Source organism: Anser brachyrhynchus (assembly GCF_964034855.1).
Source record: "Anser brachyrhynchus genome assembly, chromosome: 2".
Lineage (NCBI taxonomy): Eukaryota > Metazoa > Chordata > Aves > Anseriformes > Anatidae > Anser > Anser brachyrhynchus.
The window spans coordinates 138,067,711-138,091,200 of record NC_137695.1 but is presented as its reverse complement, the minus strand read 5'-3'; the positions used below and the strand labels follow the sequence as shown (position 1 = coordinate 138,091,200).

General features: G+C 40.7%; 1 protein-coding gene across 2 annotated transcripts in view; it reads right to left on the bottom strand.

Annotated features, from left to right (window-relative positions):
* The window catches only part of CPQ (carboxypeptidase Q), a 358,649-nt gene that overhangs the window by 98,423 nt on the left and 236,736 nt on the right, over window positions 1-23,490 (bottom strand). Inside the window, exon 11 of one of the 2 annotated variants that reach the window (XR_013947694.1) lies at window positions 3,951-5,628. The exons of the other annotated variant lie outside the window; for it this stretch is intronic. The gene's annotated coding sequence lies outside the window, so the exon portion shown is untranslated. Of the gene's footprint in view, window positions 1-3,950; window positions 5,629-23,490 lie in introns of those variants that run through there. 2 annotated transcript variants of the gene reach the window in all.

The following is a 23,490-nucleotide window of genomic DNA, read 5'->3' as shown; positions in this document are numbered from 1 at the left end:
AAATATAAGCTGTATTAGGTAGACCTGAGATCGGATTTTAGTTGTAAGCTTGGATACAAAGGTCACATGCAGAAAACAACACAATTTAAATATATCAAATACTATTTACTCGTTATCTTTCACCTAGAATCCTGAGATTTTGATCTGTTTTCACATGTAAGCATTCAGTGTTCAGAGCAATATTTGCTTACCTTTTGAGCTACCCTTGATCTGAAATGTAAACCTTACCTGGGATCCTGTCCATCAGGATGGGGCCATGCCTTCCTAGGAAGCCCTGCCACCTTCTGAATCTTGTTTTCTTTGCTGTCCTCATTCTTGATACTACCAGGAGTCAGGTTTTGGGATTCAGGTATAAATGATGATTTTATGTGTAGAAACCCGTGGTGATCTCCCTCTTTTCTTGCTTATCCTAGTGGTATTTGAATGTTTTAATGAGATACTGCTGGCTTGTCCTTAAGGCAGACACAAAAACTACTTTGTTTTTTCTGCCCAGAAGATCACAGCCCTTTAGCAGTAGGAGTACACTCACATTAAATATATAAATTATTGGTTATATACACATTCTATAAAACTTCTGGCATGTTACAAGTGTGGACAGCATATGCAAGAAATTATTAATGTAGATATCAAGCTTGGTAATTAGTTACTCTGTATGTATATGTGCATGACTCCAAGACTGTGTACACTTGTTATTGAATTTGTACAACTTGGGTTTCTTTAACTTCAGTCTAGGGAAACTTTGAGTAATAGTTGTTTACTTTATTCTCGTCTCCACATTGACCATATCAGATGACAATAATTCAGAAATGGTTATGTGAAGTAGCTGGTGTGTATCAGTTACTAACAGAGTGTGGACTGGTATTCAGTGTGCAAGTACACCAGGTTTGGATGGGAGAGTCACTAGACTACAGATTTTGAATGAGTCATAAGAGCATGGATTTATTTTCCTGAGCTTAGTTGTGCATCCTTTGTCTTTGACTTGCAGTGTGAGTTGGAGATCTCTGTAACAGTTGTCACAGCTCCTTATCCCGTGAAGAACCGAAGAGCAGGCACAGGTCCCAAACAACCACAATGCCAATCGCCTTGATAGACCTGCTGGAGGGGCTGAGAAAAATGTCAGCCACAACTAACCATTACATCTCATTCAGGAAAGAAAGGAAAGATGATTATACCTACATACTTACGAAAAACTGGACATATAATCATTATAGTCTTGACTGTATAGACACAAACTGTCTGTCAGAGGGGATAATTTCACCTCTGCTGCAGTATGTAACTTCTCATCCCATAGGTACTACAGACATTCCTCTTCCCATCTATCCTTTCTGGACAGTTTGTTTGCTTGTTTATTTATTATTTTTTATTTTTGTCCCACTGTTCTAAAGCTATTTGAATATAATTAGTTATACCTATTTTCTATAATATGACCTTAAGTTCATTCCAATTTGTTTCTATGGCAGTGACCGGAAGTCAAGAAGAACTTTTCTACAATTCTAGAGAAAAAAATGAACAAATAAACAAAACAAAACAAACAAAAACAAACAAACAAAAAAAACACCCTGTATTTATTTCAGCAGTGCAACATTCTGCTTTTCGTCTGCTAGTTCTTCTGCTACATCTTTAAACTCTTTAATTGCTCCTTGAATTTCAGGCTCTGTGGACTGTGATTCAGAAACACTGTTTTTGATGTCAGCTTCTGGGAAGCTGACAAGTGTGTCTTTTCCCATTTTATTGTGTATTGGCTGCTCACTCAGAGTCAGTGTCAGTCTTGGAAATGAAAGATTCTTCATGGCTCTTGGGAGAAGAGATTTTAATATTGGAAGAACCTCTTGAGAAGTACTTGTTTCTTTAATATATAGATTTTTCTAGGCTGCTTGTTTATTCTCTATGGTTTTCTCCTTTATTTTTTCAAGTAAGGGCTGATGAAGACAGTCTTCAAAGAAAATAATGTGTTCTCTGTTGTACTCAATTTCTCTCCACATCCTCAGAACAGTAACGTTTTATTCCCAATTGAACTGAATTGGATACAAGCAGTTTAGACAAAGGAAGGTTTTTTGTTTTATGTGTTTAAGTGGAAGAAGACAAACAGCAACTTTCACAGGCTGTTTAAAGAGCTTTCTTCTTTCCTGGCACTTCTTTCTTTCTACTTTTCCCTCATGTATTTTTCCTCAAGAGATGTATATTTTTTTACTTAACTCTGCTATCCCTTCACTCTATTTTTGTTTCCATTGGGATAAAAGGAAAGGTTACAGAATGGATAAATAATTTGCTAAAACATAGGAGATGGAAGCGAGCAATAAACGTCCAGCTCTTAAGATAAAGGGAAGTCATCAATAGAAAGGTCTGTACTTGAATCTCTGCTGTTTAACTTTTTCACAAGTAATTTGGACAGGTGGTGAACAGCAAGGTTACAAAGCTTGCTGGTAATGCACAGTTATTTAGGATAGTACAGATGAGCACAGCCAGGCGAGCTGCAGAAAGGCCTACAACCTAAGGAAACTGGACAATAAAATGTCAGATAAAACTCAACATGCATACAATGTAATGTAATTTACATGGGGAAGAAAATAATTCTAGTTTCATGCAAGGGCTCTGAACTAACCATCACTTTTCATGAGCAGCTACATTTTGGTGTTATTATTGACAGTTCCATGAAAACATCAGTCCAGTGCTTTATGGTACTTAAGGAAACACAAATCAAATATTCATGTTCAAAGAAAGAATATAAGGAACTAGAAAGGGTAAGAAGAAGGCAAAAGAGATAATCAAAGCTATGGAAAACTCCTGTAAAAGCAACAGTTGAATTAGCTGAAAGTTCAACGTGAAGAAATGACAGCTTACAGGGCAGATATATTTAGGGTCTACAGAATCATCACAGGGAAATGTGTAATTTTACTGTCCACCGTCTCTTCACATGCTAGAAGTAAGGCTCAAAAAATCCAGCTTATGGGAGCCAGGGTCCGAGCAAAAAATAGGACTTGGTTATTCGTACAGCAAGTAGAAGTAGATCTGTGGAACTCCTTGCTAAGTAATATTGTGGATGCAAGAAATCTCCATACAATAAAGGGAAGACTTGACAAATATTTTAAAGGTATAGAGACTATCTGGGTGTTTCTAACTACAAAATTAAAGGAAATCTCATGAGCTGATTTTTTTTTTTTTTTTTTTTTTTACCAGTAAGGAAAGTATTTATGGGAAGGTGTATGTTTTTGCCCTGCTCTTAACCTTAGCAAAACATTTGCTTAAGAATTGTTTCTGTTACTTTTTCCTTTTAAAGATAAGCCTCAGCCTGTCCCTAACAAAATATGGATTATTCTTCAGAACGGAGGGGTGAGAGAAAAAGAGAGCTGGGAAAAAAATATTCTAAGAATGAATAATGAATGAAAAAGGGGAGGGGAGCAGTGTTTCATGAGCTTTAAAGGGTCAAAAACATAGAAGGTCATACACCAAACAGAGTACTCCTGAGAATGCCAGCTGTTCCAAGAATGTGACCAAGAAGCTCTATCCAGCAATGGAACAGGATGAGGACAAATTTCCAACTACTTCACCAGGATCTCCAGTGAACCCTCTGTGAAGGAACAGCTTGGCCAGTCCCAAAGGGAAGGTAACAGAGTATGTGACACAGTGAGGTCTTGCTGTATTGGATGGTGTATTGGGTTTATGTGGCAAGGTTTTGGCAGCGGGGTGCTGCAGGGGTGGCCTCTGTGAGAAGAATCCAGAAGATTAGGGCCAGTTTCAGCCAGCTCCAAAGGGACCTGCCACTGCCCAAAGCGGAGCCAATAAGCCATGTTTTCTGTGCCTCTGTGAGAACAGATATAAGAAGGAAGAAAAACCTGCTGCACAACAGCAACTGGGAGAGAGCAGTGAGAACCATCCCTGCAGCCCCAAGGTCAGTGTAGCAGGAGGGCAGGAGGTGCTCCAGGCACGCAGCAGCAGTTCCCCTGCGGCCTGTGGAGAGGCCCCTGGTGGAGCAGGCTGTCCCCCTGCAGCCCACGGGTCCCACACGGAGCAGATCTCCACGCTGCAGCCCGTGGAGGAGCCCCCGGTGGAGCAGGTGGATGTGGCCTGGAGGAGGCTGCGGCCCATGGAGAGCCCCCGCAGGAGCAGGCCCCGGGCCGGAGCTGCAGCCCGTGGAGAGGAGCCCACGCAGGAGCAGGGGTCTGGGGGGAGCTGCCGCCCGTGGGGGACCCGTGCTGGAGCAGTTTGCTCCTGGGGGATGGACCCCGTGGTACGGAGCCGTGTGGGAGCAGTTCTTGAAGAGCTGCTGCCTGTGGGCAGCCCCTGCAGGCTCAGTTCGGGAAGGATGGCATCCCGTGGGAGGGACCCCATATCGGAGCAGGGGCAGACATTGACCATAAAGAAGCTGTGGAGATGAGGCGTCAGGGACTGATCGCAGCCCCCATTCCCCGTTCCCTGTCGCTGCTTGGGGGCAGGAGGTGGAAGAGGGTGGATGGGGGGAAGGTGGCCTTTTTTTTTTTTTTCTAGGTTCTCACTGCTCTAGCTTGTTAGAAATGTGCTATAAATTACATTAATATCCCTATGCTGAGTCTGTTTTGCTTGCGATGATAGTTTTTAAGTGATCTCCCCATCCTTATCTCAACCCTTGAGCCCTTTCCATTGTATTTTCTCCCCCTTTCTATTTGAGGAGGGGGAGTGAGAGAGCAGTTGTGGTGGAGCTCGGCAGCCCAACTGAGTAAAACCAACACACATGGGTATGAACCAAAAGGTGAAAGAAAAAATATATCCAGAACTGAGAGGTCCTGGAGAAACCACCAGGCTCTGTAGTTTGGTACACTTAATGCACCCCTGCACAAGGGTTTCTCTCCTGCTGCAGAAGATGCGCAAGTCTGACCAGAAAGATGCCTTTCTCTACCTCTCCTAGATTTTCCCAATTAGTTAGCCCACAGGCCATAAGATTAACTCAGAGAGCAGGATGGCACATCATGGCTCCTTGACATCTTTTGGTGGCAAGGTCAGCTTAGATAAATAATCCATCAGATGCGGAGAATATCAGTGAAGCCAGTACCTGTTTAGAGGGTGTGCTAGATCACTGGAGTTTCAATCTTAATTCCTTCCCAGCAGTGTGGGAGTGGAGGGAAGACAATTTTGTGAGTCTTCCCAGTATCCCAGGACAAACTGTATGAACCCCACAGTCTTGTCAATTCAGATGCAGGATCGAGAGCTAATTTGTCCTCTTACACCAGTTTAAAGGAAAAAATCAAGCTAAAGTCATTGTATCAAGAAAAGGTGATTGCTCTTCACTGCATTATGTATTTGGGTGTTTCATTCAACTTTTCAGCTCAAAGCTTTCCTTTGTTAATATTCTTCTGTTATGTATAGCCAGGTACATTAATACGGGATGAAACATCCTGACAATCAGCAGCCATTCCCTCTGCTGATTTCTGGTTCACAGAAAGATGATCTAGATAGCTACTTTTTTTTTTTTTATTCGTCACCTAATTAAATACTCTGATATCGGTGATAACGTAAAATATTCAAAACCTTTTTGCCTTACCTTGTGCCACATATCCTCTATTAAGAATATTGCCCCAGCTAGCTTCTACGTGCTCCACACTTCTTCCTCAGTCAGCTCTTAGCGCCACTGCTCTTTCTCTTCATCTCTCATTTCTATTAAACATGAAACACCATCCATCACAGATGTCACCAGCTATTTCCATTAAAAAAATTATGATTTGGAAACATAGACACGCAAGGAAAATAAAACAATTACTTCGCATTATATACCTGAACACAGTGTGCAGTTGTGTAATTATTATTACCCATCACAATCATAAAAAAAATCAACCAAGGATATATAATTAATTCATAACATAATAGCCATTTAATTTCTGCAGTACTCTACTCAGTGATTCAGTGCCATACTGAGCTAACATCAGTGTGGCATTTACAGTAGATTTTCTGTTTACAGACTGAAAATATTCCCTCAGGAAGAATTATGGATTTGGGTTATCAAAGAGTGTTAGCAGCTTTAATGCACATTTCTTCTTTCATTCTGGCAGCAGGCAAGCTGCTTAAAGACCTAGATTTATCTATATAAACTACCGAGATTCTAACTAAACTTCACACTAATCATTTTCATCTGAAGGGAACTTCTCCCATAAATCTGTAAAGCGCTGTTTTTCATAAATGTCACTTGGAGGCTTCTTAGGTGACATTGATTCAGAAGGCTGCAGCATCACTGTTCAAAATACAAGAAGACACCAACCTACTGGGCCACAGCACAGCTGTAACAAGAAATCTCTTCAGGACATTTTACCCCTGATATGTGGTGAGAATGCAAGGAAATTTCATGCTTGGAGATGTCTGAGAAATACCCTTAGGATCCTTCTTTAATCAACTCACCAGATCTTTCACAGAGACTTTTCAATAACTGTCAGTCTGTACGATTACTTTTAATCTATTCATCAATACCAGTGAAGCCAGGCACTGGGAACAAGAAAAGCTAATCTCAAGTCTCTGAATGGTGTTATAATACTGCTTATCAACATGTCTGATAGACATGAATAAACTGGGCCATCACAACTCCACTGTTTTCTGACATATCCTCGGGTAGCCACTACAGGCTGATTGCTGCCGTGCTACACATCTGGCCCCTCTGAATTGATGGAGGAGGAGGAGAGGGCACCTGGCATCCTCTGCCCCAGCAATATGGGCACCAGCCCTGAAGGGCAAAGGAAAACCTGCCAGCTCTTAGCAGGGCAGAGAGCATTAGCAGGACAGACACGTAATCGAATGTGCCTGCTTCTGTACAAAATGGCAGAACTTGGTATCTCTAGCTGCCCTAGCAACCGTGTTCATTAAACTATTATTTTCCTCATTTTAAAGATAAAAGACAAGGACTCCCATTGATTTCAACAGCAACTCAGTAACTTGGTGCTGTTGAGTCTTCAGCTGCCGGAAAGACTTTAAATGTCTGTCTCTAAAGCTCAGATCTTTGTTTAAACACCAATTGTATTTAAACACCAAGTTCTCAGGTTATAGTTATCCAAATACATTTTAAAATCTGTTCCTGAAAGGTTTGCATGTAGAAAGGCTGCGGAAGAGGAGAGATGAGACCCATGGATCGTGGCATGCCCAGAAGATGTTTTCCACCCCAAGCTACTCCATGTGTGCTACAGTAGCTAGCAGCTCACAGTTTGCTAATTACCAAAGTAGTCATTATAAGTTAAGAACAATCTTCTCCTTCTACCTTTGTAAATAAATATTTCCCACTGAATGCTTTTTGACTGTACAATTATTTTTTCCTGCTCTGTTTCCTCTCTTACTTTTCCTTTCTTTCTTCTCTCCTTTTCCTGTTGTCCCACGGGTTTCTTTCAGTAGCCCTACAGTTCCTCCTTCTGTGCTCCCACTGCACCTGTGACAAATTCTGACCCCAGGATTCCCACTCCAGGCTCTTTTATTGTACAGCAGTTGCTAATACAGCAGAAAATCTGCTCGTGTTCCCAAGGGGCCACGTTGCAAAGTCCGAAGGGTGCGCTTTGGCTGGCTCTCCTGACAGAATCGACATAGCTCAGATACAAAACAGCAGAAAGCTTTTCCCCCACAAGGCAATCTGCTGTTAGTCACCCCATGATGGACTTGGCACCAAGCATGAGACAAAGGCGTTGTTGCAGGAAGAATGTGCACTATCGCATAGGTCTCCATACCACAATAAACCACCAAACGTCTGCAGTTGATGTAACATCAGGCTTGGCTCCCTATGGGCTTTTCAATGAGGTAATGGGAGTTTATTCTTTGCTTTGTGCTGAAGTGAAAAACAGAAATGGCCATGAAGGGTCACTGTGGTCAGGACTTATTTTAACATCTGCATCAACGTCGTACTTGAACTATCTTAAAAGTGATTATGCTGCTTTCCTGTGACCACTCTAGATCAGATGCTTTGTCCTTAAATCGTGGAGGATGACTAAAAATCGTGTTCCTGAACTCTTTCTGACTCTGCCAACTGTGGCTCTCGGCCAATTTAAAGACTTAACATGTATCCAGAGCTTTGCGATTTAGGGCTGAAAAACCCTCCAGAATAAAGAGTAGACTGAGTAAAAATAGGTCAGTAAATAAATATATAAGGAAACACTATAGAATAAAGAAAAATACACCCAATATACTGTAGAATAAACAAAAATACCCACAATGTACTTTTTAAAGTGCCAGTGAAGGAGGGAGTCGGTTATCGAGCAGAAGGGCATGAGCTAGAGGGAGCCATGGGACAAAACGAGCTGGGCTGAGCAAGCAGCACAGAACAAGTGAAAACCCTCTTTGCAAGGCTGCAGATCACAGACTAGGTTAATGGCATTTGTCCCCTGCTCAGTTGTTCTTGGAAATGAAGGCATCTCCTGATGTTACAACTACCATGAGAGATTAGAAGAATACTCCTACAGAAGATTATAAAATTTGCTTTACAGCAAGGGGAGAAAATGAAGGTTTGCACTTGAAATAGTGAATTCAAGACTTGGAAATATCTTTTTTTTTTTTTCTCTGCGTAGACAGTTCAAGGGGATCAGATCGACCTAAATTTAAAATAGTCATAAGCTTTTGGATTTGTTTTAATGTGAACAAATAAGTTGAAAACATACTTTCAGGTGGAATTAAATATTTTATTCACTATGATTCAAAATATTTTATTTCAGTCATGGGAGTGTTTTATAAGTAAGAATAAAATGATTTGTCATTCCAAAACAAAAGTTAATTTCAAATTGAGAGGCTGAAATAACTATTCTGCAAGAGCATTTTCCATTCTTGCCCTTTCCATACAACGAAAAATTTGATAAAACCAAAATGAATTTGCAAAACATTTTAAGGTTACAAGTACCTCATATTTTTGCATGAAGAATTGTGGCCAAAGCTTCATAACTTTATTACACAGAAGCCCAAACTAATCTATGGATTTATAGCAAGGTAGCACTTAAACCTTTTCTTCCAGGAGTTAACCTTTTGTTACATAAATAGAGAGATCTTCAGTGTTGTTACCATCCCTGTGACTGACAATGTGTCAGAGAGAAAATGTGACCTCTACAACATGTTCCTCATGTATAAGGACAAGAAAATCTCACGTAATATCAGTGTCTGGAAAACGAGACCTGATGATTCAGCTACTACGGGAACTGCGTCTTAGAGCAGTGCAAATTTTATCTCTGCCTTTCATGTCAATCTTCCTTTGCTCTAACATTGTCAATCAGTCAGATCACTCTCATGCTTCATTATGTTTCCATGGTGATCCTTTCCTCCAAAGTTAAAAATAATCCTGTTCCAGTGTTGAAACTTGTAGAGAAGAAGACCATATATAATTGCCTACCTGCAGTTATCTGCCTCCTGTACCCGAAAAAGATATCCATCCACTTTGTTCTGATTTTTTTGTAGTTGAAATAGTAGAGTAGCAACAGGGCTAAGCCCATTTCCCCAGTTATTGTCAGTAAATCAATTCATGCTGCATCAGTGAGCTTCTAAACTGTACCACAGCATGCTACAGCTCCAAAATTATCCTAATAAACAAACCTAAGCCATGCTAACACTTATACATACATACTCAATATCAATATCTATGCTTTATATTTTCTTGCTTTTACTCACAGAGTTTTTCAGAGAAAAAGAGAGCTGTTACCTGGTGGCTGGACTTCACTGGTGCAGGATGATATTTGTGACAATTAGGTATTTACCTGGAATAGCACGTAGACGAATGGCATGTTTTGTACCAGTGACCTTTTGGGAAATCAAGACAATGGACAATTCTGTAAAAATACACACTTAACCCCACTCCTTGGCTTTCTTGTCAACTTGCTACTGCAGCCTCTAGGTCCAAGGTGCGTAGTTCCCACTTGGATTATTCCCATCAGAGAGGCTTGTAACCATACTCATTGATCAAGGTCATCTATTTTTTTGGAAGACAAATGCCAAGTTATGAGAAGTGTAAGGAAAATGTGGTTTAGTGTTTATCAGGATTCTTAAACAAATTTCTTAAAATGCAGAACAATTTTATACTGGTTTTTCACTACAGCTCAAATACTACTGACAAAGAGCATGGTAGATATAGCTGCCAAAATTTAGCATGGCCACCATGCCCATGCTAAACAACTGTATTGCAGAATTTCATCATCTGGCTTTATATAAGATATCTTTTTCTAACAGAACAGCAAAATGGATTCCTAACAGTAGGTCTGCTTTTGGTAAAGTTCAAATACTGTGCTGGCGTTAGACCTTACACCAAGCAGGTGTTTTTTAACTAAAGAAAGAAGTCAGGAAGAATGTAATGCAAAAAGACAGCCTGAATGGCTTAAATTTGTCCTCGTTAAAGCAAATGAACTCAGGAACTTAAAATGGGATGCACCAGGTGAGATAAATTATATTTGGAACTTTGATCTTTTCCTGGAATGAAATAGCATGAGCAACTATGAATGAAAGGAGGTGGCCCTGTGCAGCCAGTGAGGCTGTTCCTGCTGCCCTCTGAGTTAAAGGAAAAAGCAAGCACCCTCTTTCAGGCTGTAGCAGGATTGCTTTCTTGGTTGGTGCCTTCATTTAATTTTCTGGCATCACAGAAAGCAAGACCAGCAATTGTTCATTTATCCAGAGCAACACGTAGCAGGCTCTGACATGTACTTATAAAGGATTAAAAGTATTTCTGAAAGCACAACTTTCAGAATAATAACATTCTAATATTAGTAGAAATAGAATATGTAGCTCTAATAACTCACAAATTAAAAATTGCAATAAAAGCTTCCAAGTTTTTTTTACCCCCAAGTTTTCATTAGGAATTCTAGCAATGCTGAAGTTTTCTGACAGGCAACAGAAGACTATAAAAGAGAATCCATGTCCTTGTTGCTGTGCTACTCTTTCATGACCCAAGACAATAGCCTGGTGTTCACAGGATTTGCAGGTAAGAAGACATGTTATTTTGTCCACTTGACAGAGATTCACACACACAAAAAAGAAGGTGTCTATAGAGGAAACAGTAACTAACACGTTGATAGCATTCACCTCTTCACGTTGACTTGGGCTAACAGTATTTTATTTTCAAGTGATTTCATTACAGCAGAAGAGAAACACTTGTCTTTTTTCCTGATGGCATACGAGTGGAAGAGACAGAGCACGGTGTTTCTAAACAAAAAGGACAAAATGAGAAGACTCAGTTGAACAAAAAAAAGGTGCAGAAATACGGCATATAGGCTCCCACACACCTTTTACACCATCAGAGGAAAGATCTGGGCAGCACTGAGCTTGCTGTCTGTTCATGCTGATTCAAGGACTGCATTGCTCCAGGCTGCAGAAATGTATAATTGTGAGCTGCTTTCCCAAAGAATTCACAGTCCAAAAGGACAAGGCAAACAGAGAAAAATGTCAGTCTTGGATTTTATTAGTCCTCAATGGTGCAAGGGCATGACCTTGCCTGTTGTGTAGTCAAGAGACTGCTGGGTCCTGCAGTGACCACCATCAGGAGCAGAATCCCAATCGTTTCCAAGCACTTTGGCACACAGCGCTGCTGCCTTAACAGGCTAACCGCTGCCAGCACGAGGCACGTTTCTTCTACACAGTGAGGGAAGGACTTACAGACAAAAGGGAATTTTAATCGTAGGTTGAGATGCTCACCTCCATCCTCTCCACTGAGAAGAAGGGAGAAGGGTGTATCAGTATCTCTGCAAAATCAGTTTGGCTAACTTTTCGCTTCTCAACTTCTCAGCTTGCTATCCCAACAGAACTTTTTGTAGAGCTCCTTATGTTTCTGAAACCGGCTTCCTAGATGCTTCTTCCTTTTACTTCTTGTGACCTTCAGCCTCCGTGCAATAATGCATCTTTATTGGAAGGCATACAATCAGTCACAGTTTCACCATTCTCATTCCTCATTCTTTTCCAGCATCCAAAAGGTGAATGAATCCAAAACAGAATTGAGATTTTTCTCCCAGTTGGATCTTACAGCAGTAATAAATGAGTTGCCATCTGCATTTCTAATTAAAAATCCAATTGGTATAATGTAATGAGTTTTCTGGATGCAATTAGCAACTGCTGGGGGTCTCTTTATGGAACCAGTACTACAATTATAAGGCAAATAGATTCTATCATATGCAATGAAGGGCTTTATCAAAGCTTCTGTATCCTTAGCTGGATGAATTCGCAACAGGACTTTAGGCACGTTTTGATACTGTAATCTACTGAAATGCACAATTCAGGTTAGTTCTTGGGGTTCCTGTACAGTTCAAGGCAGAATTAAATGTCTAATAGGATCCATAGAGCCTTCAAGATCATACCTACCTTCTGGAGCTTTACATTTACTGCAGAATCTAGGACCACATGTTTATGTTTGGATCACAAGCATTGCTTCAAGAATAAGTAGTGGAGACATTTACTTTTCTTTAGAAATAGGTCTGATAATATGGTAAAACTTCTTGGAGATTTTTTTTTTTTTTTTTAAGGAAAAAAAAAGTTTTACCTGGTTTTAATGGTCAGGAAAAATTCAAAGCCACAAATTAGTCTTTAAGATATTCATGGATCAGCTGCTCTAGATCAAACTTTCTACTTTGTTATAGCAATGACTTGGAGCTCAATGATCCTTTACAAATTAGATTTTATAAAAAGAAGAGACAGAATGACAGAGAATATATTTAACAGTCTTTTTCTCTGCCTCCTGTATCTACATGTGCATATACACACACTGCTATCTACATTCAAAGTTTTGCTTGAAAGTCTTCTGTCAGTGTTACCATGTGTCTGAAACATTACAATTTTTCAGATGCAAATAATAATGTTTATAGAAGAAAGAAACTCAAAAGGCAGTGCCAGTCTTAACCTACATAAATCATGAACAACACTGTCTTACTCACCAGATTCAGTACTGCTCAAGAAATCAAAGTCCATCACTGTCACCAAAGTCCCAGGTTGTCTGTATTTCAGGATCCTTCGGGGCAGCCCTGAGAGGTTTTAGGTTCTTCCATCCAGCTTAGGGATGTCTACTTAAACACGTGGAAGCACTGCCTGCCCTCTTTCCAGGACCACCATGTCATCAGGATGCTGAAAAGCAGGAGATCTTTGAGTGCCTGTGGGATGGGCTTCCACCCAGACCCATGGGCCCCTGAGATCAGTGCTTCCTAATTCCTGCTTGATCCTTAGAGAAATGAGATACTAAGGGAAACAAGCCTTAAAGAGCATTTAAGACAACATAGCTTCCTCACAAGGAAAGCAAAATAACTCCTGCTTAATTATACAGTAACAGAAGAACCAGAGCCCACTCTACATGATGCATTTTAAAGCAAATTTCTGGGTAATTTTTGTCAGAAGATATAGAACATTTGATGAAACTGCTTCTGGCTCACTAGACATGGAAACAGACAGACTTCAATTTAAAAAACAAACAAACAAACAAACAAAATTCTCTTTGAATTTAGCTTTTTCCTTAGTTTGAGTCAAGCTCTACTGACTGTCCTAAAGTCAGGCCTGACACTACAAAATCAGATCAGACCACAGACTTTACTACAGATCTTAGCACTAGCAAAGGGACCAGCCTGGAAACTGCGGCACTCTGAACAACCCCTTTCTAATATCATGCCTGCCCCTCATGATTGGTGTTTAGATGTTATTGTCATGCTAATGCTTGCCCTTTGATGAAGTTCTTGTCTTAATTTTAATTTCTTAAATTATTTTATATAATTTGTAGGACAAGGCTGCTGGTGAGACTGTATCAGACAATAGGTGAATTTAGGAAGCAATAAGAGAGAGAGCAGCAGCATGATGGGCAGTACCCTAACTATTCAGAGCAACACTGTTTAATTTGCTTCACATTTTGATAAGCATATCAAGATTTCATAGTTTTACTTGCAACTCAGCTATCATTAATTAAGCTTACACTTGCCATTCAAGGAATTTCTCTGGAGTTCAGTACTGAGATGAAAAGAAGGGGCAAATTCCAAGGAGCATCTCTTTATATCTCCTTTGTGGAAACAGGACAGCAAAGAATATAGCGGTTCCATAAGATAAGAGAAAGCCTTCCGTTAGAGGATGGGGCTTGTGACCTGCCCAGCCTGTATAACCATGCCAGGAGCCCATGCCTCTGTGGACATACTGGCTGGGCCATGGGCTACTTGATGTCTGTTAACGGGAGTCACTCTTCATTTCACCAGCTCAGCTCTTGAAGAGGAGAAACTTGGTGGAGATAGGCAGTATGAATCTTCTCCAGTTAGTGCTTTTTTATTTTATTTTTGCTACTCTGTTTCTAAACATATTTTCCTTGACTTTGATAGAATAAAGCTTTCAGCCCATCCTCTGTCTTTCTCTTATAATCAGCACAACCTCTGCAGTTGCTGATACATATCTAAATCCCTCGATGTGCCACAAATCATAGTGCTGGACTACTTCCCAGTCAGCACAACTTGCAGAAGTGTTTTGAGCATTGGACAGAGTGCTGCAGTGAGGGTTTTTGAAAGTGTGGATGTTTCCCATGGCAGGAATACCCACTGACGAGCACAAGGGGACATTGCAGCTACCACGTGTGAAAGCAGCCATCAGCTGGGATTGCAGGGCCCTGACTTATGCTCTGCAGAAGGTGAGTGAGAGTTATGTTCATATGTACCTTTGGCCATCTGGCGCTGGTTGTACAGCACCGAATAATAGCCCTACAAGACCAACTCACATTGACGGTTAATGGCCATGAACAGTTACAGCAAACGCGCCTGCAGGGACTCCTGCTCTGGTTTTCTTCAAGCCTCAGCAGAAAAAAAATAAAGGCAAGATAATAATCGAGAGATTATTATCCGCGGATTCTTCACAGTCATGATAGGCTGCTTTGCTTTACCAGCAAAGGGTCTAGCATGATAATATGGTAATTTTTTGTTTTTAGAAAGAAACACAGATATACATGTCAAAGTCTGTCAGAAAAAAAAAAAAGTGAAAAGGAAATACATTTTTTCTGACCTTTAGGGCATATACAACATTATGGATAAGTAAGCAGAGTTCACTATTAATATTTAAAAGATTACATTGTCTTACTCTAAGTTACCATTACTGAAATTCAGATGACTGGGTGCTTTTCTGCCTAATCTCTCACTCCTGATTCCACTTTGATTCAATTCACTGGGGGGAAGCTTGGGCTCTTGGTCACTAACATGAAGTCAGGTACAATGTGTCAGTTCATATTTTTTTCTTTAGCTTATTCTTCTTGAGTTAAGAACTCTGATAATGCAGAGATGACATTCAGGGAAAATCTAGAAAATGAATTCCTTTTTATCTCCAGGCTAAGCTGCACCAATGAATAGAGTATTATAATAAAACCTATTTGTATGCCTGTCATACAAAGACAAACCTTTTCCAAAGGAAATGGATTTGAGTATTTGCAAGAAATGATAAACAATCAGACAAAAAGGTACTGAATTTCACTTTGAGATGCATGGGAGAAGTAGGTTTTAGCTTCCCTTGTCAGGGGGGAGGAATTCATATGAAAGCCATGTCAGCTGAGAGTCTCACAAATGAGATCTTATCCATGTCTTTGCGGAAAGAAGTGACTTGGAAATATCTTGAAGGGAGTGGTTTAGAGTTATGAGCAAAATGTCAGCCTTTATTTTTAGCAAGAATAAATCAAAAGAGGCTTATCCACTTTTGATAAAAAGAATTAACTGGATTTCATTTGTGCAAAATTCTTGTGCAAAGCTATGTTGAAATCTCATTCTCTCTTAGATTTGTATAAATGAATTAAGGTGAACAGGTGCTTATACAGGATAGAGAATGGATAGCAAGCCTAATTTCAAAGCACTCCACTCTCTTGACTCTCCCATGAAGTCAAAGGATGTGCTTTACTCATGAAAGAGCTACCCAACCAGACCTGGGGGTTCCCCACCACCTTCAGTGACACAAAGCTATCCTGAGTGGGTGCAGCAGGCTGGGCTCTGCTGTCTCATTCTTGGCATGGATCTTCTCCCCTGTGCATTCTCCAGTGACCACGAGAAGATGTCAGACAGCACTGGCCAGCCTTAGATGCTGAAGCATCTCCTCACATTTGGAGGTGTTCTGGTTTTTTGAGAGAATTTTGCTGAAGCATAGCCTCGTCCACAAGGAGTCAATAAACTCATTGACGGTAAACAATCAAGAAACATCTGAGCCACTGTATACAGCATATCCTATCCTAAAAGTAAAGGTTGGTGAAGGCAGCCTTCCTCAGGCAGCTGGGGACTTTGGGCCTCTGGTACACAGAGGAGTTGGGTGAGTTCAGCATCTGTGTATTTGTTCAGGGCTTTTGTGGAATTCAGAGATCTTCTAGAGATTTCAAACGATCACTGTAATTCCAGCCACAATTAATATATATTCCAAACCAATTTAATTATTGGCTAAATGTAGTGGAAGGATACTGTCTTATTTAAGACTGAAAGGGAGTAGTTAAAACATCTACTGCCTCTAAAATGTCATAGTGGGTTAATACATAATGGCAATAATTATACTAAATGAAGAATGTTCGAGTGCTTACCAAGCTTAATTAAACTTTGCAGCACTCCTAAGACAGAAATATTGTTATGGTAATTTTAACAGGTAGGTAAATTGCTCATCCTGGCACACGAAGGCTGGGTAATTTACTCAAGGTCACACAGCAAGCCTGCAGTATATCCAACGTGGAGCCTATCACCTTGACTCCTAGGCTGACTTCCTTCTGCAGTCTTCAAAAATAATTCCTTCTCTCCTAATGGCTTAGCTTTGCCTGAAACAGGAACTGGCTTTTGTTCACAAACTTGATTGTTGATAAATTCCTCTATCCCCAAAGACTCGTATCTCCAACCTTTCCCCAGTAATTCATGCCAATGTGACAATTTTCTAGAAAATGAAGGATGTGAGGGCAAGGAAGAGGACAACACAAAGAAAGAGATGGAGGTAAAAGCTAATACAAGAGAATGGAATGAAAGGAACTAGAGGCAGAAGAAAATCAGGGCATACAAGTGAAAGACAAAGGAGTCAAGGGGGAACGAAGGGTCAAAAGAAAAGTGAAAGAAATAGGCGATAATAATGAAATGGGAAAGGAGCCCATCAGGAATTAGCAGACCAGAAATTGTGAGTAAAATAAAAATGCTGTAAGAACTGAGATTCAGAACATGTAGTGGAAACATATTAAGTCAAAATCTACTATCTTCACTATAGCATTCTGTTTACATGCCAGGAAATTTCTTACATCCTCAGTCTATTGAGTGGTACCATACACAGAGATGGAAAAAACCCGCTGCCTCTGAGTAGAGATAAAAAACATAGCAAAGCTCCTGCAGAGTAACCCTAAAATGGTAACATGAGCAGACTGTGAAAGGAGTCCCTACCGAGATCTTTTGATTAACCTTGCTATGATGTGAGTGGGGAGCCTGTATTAAACCGGCCATTTCTTCTATTTCTTTTTCTCTCATTTTAGGTTAGAATAATGCAAATAACTGGTAGAAATACATACATGAAGTTTCTTTATTTCTTTTTCTTCCTTTCTTGTGTTCCATCCTTCCTCTTTTTTTTTTTCCAAACTGTCAACCTTGCTTCTTTAGTTTGACATATAAATTATTTTTTCCCATTGAAAGCAAGAATAGTTCAAGATACAATCGAAAAGGAGTAGATTGGAAATTCAAAGATTAAAACATGCATCTTAGCTGACAGATGTGGCCTTCCAAACACAATTAGCAAATCAATGTTTTGAACATATAGGAGGAGCAGGAGCAATCCAATAGCTCTTGATCCTAAAGTATTTCTCCTAGCACGTACAATGTGTGGCCAAAAAGAGCCAGGGTGGGATGCTCTGCTCTTCCCTGTGATGATGGTCATTCTCATACATTCTTATAGCTATAATACGGAAGAGAATGTAAAGCTCTGCTTAAGTTAATGTTTTTAATGTATGAGATCTTATACCCACCTCTGTGATTCCTTCCATGCAGATTACTCCTTCTCAGAGAAGGTGAGAAGCATCTTCCCCTCTCTCTAGCCAATTCTTTAAAGCAGCTTTGGTTCTGCCAGGATTTCTACCAGAAATAACTGACTACCAGCAAAAGAGAAGATCATTTCTATTCTCTCATCAGTAGCATTTTCTGCTGCTTTGCTGGTCTTCTTGCACAGACTCTCCAGTATGGTTTTTGTGTTGAGGTGATATGCATGGACAAATACAGTGGTGATACAGTTAGGATTGTTTTGCCTGTTCCAGACAGACAAGCTCCCCATAAGTTGTCATAGACAGAATTTACTGAAGTTCCCCTATCACGAAATACCATGCCTGCTGATCAGTTTTGACAACCTATGGCCAGATAGAATGGTTCCTTCTATCTAAAGATCAGATGACTACCTGTTGTCTGTGTGACTACTCTTATTTTCAAGTTTAATACTCATACTAGGTGTGGCTAAAATACAGCAGTTAGAGCACGTGCATGAGTGACAGGAAATGGAAGAAATGCAGCCAGAGTGAATTCACTTATCTGAGTGAATATTTACACAGGAGGCTTTGTGTTCAGCTCACTGAAGCACAACAAGCTCTTGCGATTCAGTTCATCAACCAACTATTAATGGCTTGAGGTTAAGAGTAGATTTCTTTACTTACCACCCTGATTGCATGTCCCAGCCACTGAATAATGTATAGATACAGTCACATGGCACAGGGGTTTACTTAAAATTATTCCAAAGAAATTAAATAATCTACTATTCACTGACCCATTTTTGATTTGCTTCAGTTCTCACCTGGGAACGTGCAATCTCTGGAGTGGTAGCTTTGTTTTGTGAATTGTTTGTTCTGGCACAGTCAGGTAATCAGAAATGTCATTGCCGGTGGCTATTCATCACATTTTCTAACTTTTGATTAAATATCTATCATTATTTTTACTCAATATTGGTTATTATTTCCATGACTTTGAAATGAGAATTGCAAATGCTTTGATAAAGAAATTGGAAGTGTGGAAATCTGGGAAGGATTTCTTGCAGAGTCCTGTTTGTAGCTTTCTCATGTTGCGGTTAGTGAATCTCGACAGTTATCATCTTTTCAGCAGCAAAGTCAATGGTCAGTGTAGGAAATAAAGTAGATAATTTAAGCCCAACTCTTGTCAGGCTGTTCTTCTAGTGGTCAGAACGAAAATAAACTGCAGTGAATTACTGCAGCTCCCAATCCTCAAGATCAGAAAATCCACCCCTCCAGTATCTCCCTTGAAGGTCCACACACCTAAATGTAGAAGGCAAACTTAGCATCTTCACGGACCAGACAGTACAGCAGAGCAGCAACAACTTGGACATGTGCTGCAGCCCTCAAAACTTGACCGATTTGATCAACCCCTCTGCTTCCAGTGTTCAGACAAGAATATCCTTCCAGATTTCCTGCCACAGCTCCTCTTCAGGCTTTACAGTTCTCTGCCACTCACAAAGGGGATCTAGGGGTAAGTGTTACACCTGAGCCTGTGGGCAAACATCCTGGCCTATAAAATTAAGCAGATTTAACAGCTGTGGAAATTCTGTACACTTCAGAGTCAAATGCTCTCTGTTCTCATGGAGAAAGCTGGAATCCATCATGTGTCACCTGAACAAAATCTAGTCTTTGCAGTAAGGCTCATATGCTACTTCCCTGAAGGTACTGTAAAGCCAGGTAAAAATCTCTCATGCCAAAATCTGCAAACCTGCTACAAGTTCCCTTTTCCCCATCATGATGCATCATCATCACAAAGAGACACAGCAAAATTACTAGTGGAGCACTGGGGAAAAGCAAAGAGAGAAAGAAGAGAGGGGGGTTTAGTGTCTTTCAGAATTGTTAAAGTAATACTTTGATTCAAACTCAGATATCCACGGTGGACAGGTAATTCTGCTAGAATGAAAAAACAAACAAACAAAAAACAAACCACCACCTTGATTCCAAATCAGGAAAAAAAATCATGAGAAACTTCTAAGTTAGCACTAGTGTTTCAAACGCTCATTGTTCTGAAAACATTTGATCCATTTTTCATTAAGGAAATAAAGAATGTACCTTCATCCTAAAGATTCCTGGCCCGTGTCCCCATTTCCAAGCATCTTCTGCTGTTTCCCAGGAGTTTGGGTTGGTTGAGGGAGTCCCACCAAATCCAGGTCAGTCACTGGCAGCCTGAGTTTGTTCTCCCAGAGCTTTTTGGACTGCTGATTCCTTGTCCCAGGGATGGCTAGACACAACACAGGAGGTGCATTAATTTATGTGGCCCCCTGATTTCTTGAGGTACATCTTTGTGTCCCTGCGAGAGCTATGGTTTGCAGAGATTTGGCCATTTCCATTTCATACCTTACAGCCTAGGAAATACATCTCTATTTTCTGAGTAAGTCAGCAATGGTGCGATTTCCTGCAGGTCCTGGATGACCTAAGGCTTTCAGACAGTCGACAGAAGTGGGGTGACACAGAGACCAGTGGCTGTTGGATGCACAGAGATCTCTGGTGTCGGGACACCCAGAGGAAGCGCAGGGATGTGTGCCAAGGCTACAGATAAGGAAAGACCCCACACAGCAGCAGCCTATACCTGCTGGTTTTCTGGCAGACTTCACTGGAAATTAGACATCTTCACAGATAAAGTAACATTTTTCTGACCTTACAAAAGAGCCTAATTTTCTCTGATGCGATTTTACTAAGCCTTATTATTACATTATCTTCAGTCCCACGATCAGACAGAGATTAAATCACTTTATACAATTTTATGAAGCACAGAACAAACAAACACAACAGAACTTGATTCAAAGTACTTCCTCTGAAAGCCATATTAGATTAAAAAAAAAAAAAGAGTCTGTAAAAATAAAAGCTTGGATCTGGTTTCAGCATATGTCTATAAATCCAAAATAAGTACACCAAATGCAGTGGAGTTATTTAGATTTTTTACTACTAACAATCAGTGTTATACAGGATTTCTACTCTCTCACCAGATCCTTTCCAAATCAAAAGTGACATTTTAAGACAGCTACTTTAATGTTCTGGGGGCAAAAGTTTTTGTATAAATCCACATTCACTCAAATGTTTACAACATTTCTTCTTTTTACAAGCATTCTGGTAAACACAAGTGTTTGTGGAATGCAGCTGAGTGGCGTAACGAATAGCCATAAAACCAGTCTTCAGTTTTTATTCAAAGGGATAGTCTTCTTATATTCTTGTTAAAATATTCCTGAACATTGGTTGCTGTATGTAAGCGCTCTTGGAGAAAATCTTAGAAATAGTTTGAATTTGTACCTTTTCCTAGAATTAAAAAAAAATAAATGTTTTTCAAATGGTTATATGGGACATCAAAGATGTCGACATTTCACACACTCATTGGCGAAATGCCACCAGCGGTGCCGGGTACTTTTCCAGTTTAAATCAGATCAGCTTAAGTCCAGCTGCAAGGGGCATACCTCCTCTCATATAAGTGAAACAGAAAACCATGTCCTACACCACGGGACTGGTTGAAAGTCCAAAACTCCCTTTTGCAGCACTGTAATGAGTGACTCCCATAGGAAAGGGGAGCAGGCACGTCACTGGATAACACACACAAGGGTTTAGGCACAGGACCTGGCACTAACTGTGGTCTGCAACATTGAAGGTGCTGCATTGAATGATCTAAGTCAGCAAAGACAACCATAGTAGCACTCACATTTTCAGTGTCTCCTCTCCAGGATAATCTTTGAATGGGTAAGATCTGGTGTAGCCATCTCTAACTGAATTACTCCTCACCTGACCTTTTCCTGCACTCACAGATACGTGACCTGTATCCCAGCCTCTGGTCTGTGCCCAGCTGGTGTCATTCAAGTTTTGGTGTGAGGCTCCTAGGAGCTACACAGAGCACCAAAGCAGCACCAAAGATGCTGTGACGACCAACACAAACATTTGGTGGTAAACAGCCATTTCTGAACCCCCCAGAGAGCTGCATCTCTTGCTTACTGCAGTTTGCACAGCCTTTCCGCTGGGATCACCGAGCTCCCAGACAGAGCTATTTTGTCAAAGAAATAATTTTAAATGAAAAACAAATAGGCACACACAAATGCAAGGTTGACTTCTAAGAATGAGTGTTCACACCAGAAACCAGACTCTGTGGGACTTAACTTTCATCCATCCAGAAAATAGAAATCGCTTTTGTATAAAATTAAAATGCACGAAACCAACTTGACTCTTAAATACTGAGCATTCACAATAAGCTGCTTGTCCATAGCCTGATGTATTTACTAAAAGCACATTCAAGAAAAACAGGAGCTACTCAGAGGCAATTTACAAACAGGAAAACAGAGGAAATTGGCTGGGTAATTTATTCTCCAGGAAGTATTTGCATGGTTGTGTAAGCAAGGCACCCAGCAGAAAGGCACTGTCACGTCGTACCTGCTCGTGGCTTAAATAGCAGTGCCCCCAGCACATTCATCGTGCTAGTGCCAGGTGCCTGCTAATGCAACATAAAAATTGCAACTTTAAGTGCCAAGTGGAGGCTTAATTTTAGGATTTGTTTTTCCTCGTGGAAGAAGACTGAAAACCCATTAAAGCCCATGCAATTACTGTTTTGCATCCTGGTGACTGCACCTTCATACATACACACAAATACATACGTCAAACCCAGTCACTTATAGAAGTGGGTGGCATATTGGGACACTAAGATCAGATTCAAAGTTTTCAGCCCTTTGTAAGTGTCCAAAACTTGTCCCTGTTATATTCCCATGTCTCCCTGTCTGCCACTGATGGCACCTGCTTTAGCCAGTGTTCTTTTGTTCTCTACTCAAATCTCTTGCCAAGCTCATCTTATTAACACCGTCATTCTTCTTACCACTGGCTGTTCAAATGAGAATTAGCCAGAAGGAAAACTCTCTTTCCCATCCAGCAGCAACTAGCACTGAACTGTGCCTACAACACTTTACCCGAAGATGTGAAGTAGGAGGTAAATCAGAGCTGTAGGGCAAAACTAGATCATCGTCTGGATTTCCCCCCAGCTTTCAGGCGTGCTCTTTTTCTGCATCTTTGTCACTGGTAATAGGGCCAGAGATTGACTGCAGCTGTGATCTGGGTGAGCCCATCCCTGTTTAAGGCCAGGTCTGTGGGTTTCTCTCTCTCCAGGACAAACACGGGAACAAAGGAGTTGAACCACGATAATTTCTAGTGAACAGAAATCCCAGCCAGGCCTGCCCCTTTGACTTTCTGCTTTTAATAGCAACATATCCACCAGTAATCAATAACGTTGCACTGGCAGCCTGAGGAGTGAGACTTGCTCCAGCTCAAGGATGAGGGAGGGAGCAGACATCCACGCACCCGGTGAGATGCCTTCTGCTCCAGCTACTGAGCAGCACTTGTTACACATTAGCCTTAAAACATGACTTGGAAGTAATTGGTCAGCACTGCAGAAGAAGGGCCGTGTAGCCCACTGTTAATGATTAGCTTTGTTGTGCATGAATTAGTTGACTTCCTGCAATTACTCCTGCTCTTCCCCACCAGGCGACTGCAGCGTTCTGCTTCCCAAAGGCAGCCGGCGGGCAGTTTGCTGACCCTGAATGTTTGTTAGCTCCAAGGTGCTCATTTCATTTTCTGCACCAGTCGCTAGGCTGAAGCATCCAAAT